The sequence below is a fragment of the Limulus polyphemus genome, unplaced genomic scaffold (genome assembly GCF_000517525.1).
Source record: "Limulus polyphemus unplaced genomic scaffold, Limulus_polyphemus-2.1.2 Scaffold169244, whole genome shotgun sequence".
Lineage (NCBI taxonomy): Eukaryota > Metazoa > Arthropoda > Merostomata > Xiphosura > Limulidae > Limulus > Limulus polyphemus.
Window position 1 is genome coordinate 1 of NW_013834840.1, and position 825 is coordinate 825.

Here is an 825-nt window from a genome sequence, read left to right on the forward strand (position 1 = left end):
ATAATACTTTTCTCTAAACCGTTTTCCTCACACTTTACAATGGTAAGGTTTCTCCTCACTATGTATTCTTTCATGAATTTTTAAATAATTCTTGTCTCTAAACCGTTTTTCACACACTGTACAACTGTAAGGTTTCACCCCAGTGTGTATTCTTTCATGTACTTTTAAATGACTGTTTGTTCCAAATTGTTTTTCACAGTCTTTTGTTCTTTCATGATTTTTTAAAGTTCTCTTGGCTCGAAATTGTTTTCCACAGTCTGTGCAACTGTATGGTTTCTCCCCAGTGTGTATTCTTTCATGTAGTTTTAATTGATTCTTCCATCTAAACACTTTACAACTGTATGGTTTCTCCACAGTGTGTTCTTTCATGATTTTTAAAGTACTCTTGGTTCGAAATTGTTTTCCACACACCTCACAACTGTATGGTTTCTCCACAGTGTGTGTTCTTTCATGATTTTTTAAAGTACTCTTGGCTCGAAATTGTTTTCCACAGTCTGTGCAACTGTATGGTTTCTCCCCAGTGTGTATTCTTTCATGTAGTTTTAACTGATTCTTCCATCTACACTGTTTTCCACACACTTTACAACTGTATGGTTTCTCCCCAGTGTGTGTTTTTTCATGAATTTTTAAATAATACTTTTCTCTAAACCATTTTCCACACACTTCACAAGCGTAAGGTTTCTCCTTCACTATGTATTCTTTCATGAATTTCTAAATAATACTTTTCTCCAAACTGTTTTCCACACACTGTACAACTGTAAGGTTTCTCCCCAGTGTGTGTTCTTTCATGTTTTTTTAAATTTACTCTTGTCTCGAAATTGTTTT

The 825-nt window shown here is 34.1% G+C and overlaps 1 long non-coding RNA gene across 1 annotated transcript; it reads right to left on the reverse strand.

Moving 5' to 3' along the window:
* Positions 1–270: 270 nt before the first annotated feature.
* On the reverse strand, positions 271–825 carry LOC111084830. Its single transcript, XR_002609740.1, has 2 exons — positions 723–825; positions 271–552 (listed from the first exon to the last, which is right to left on the reverse strand). It is a non-coding gene; the product is annotated as an uncharacterized LOC111084830 (long non-coding RNA).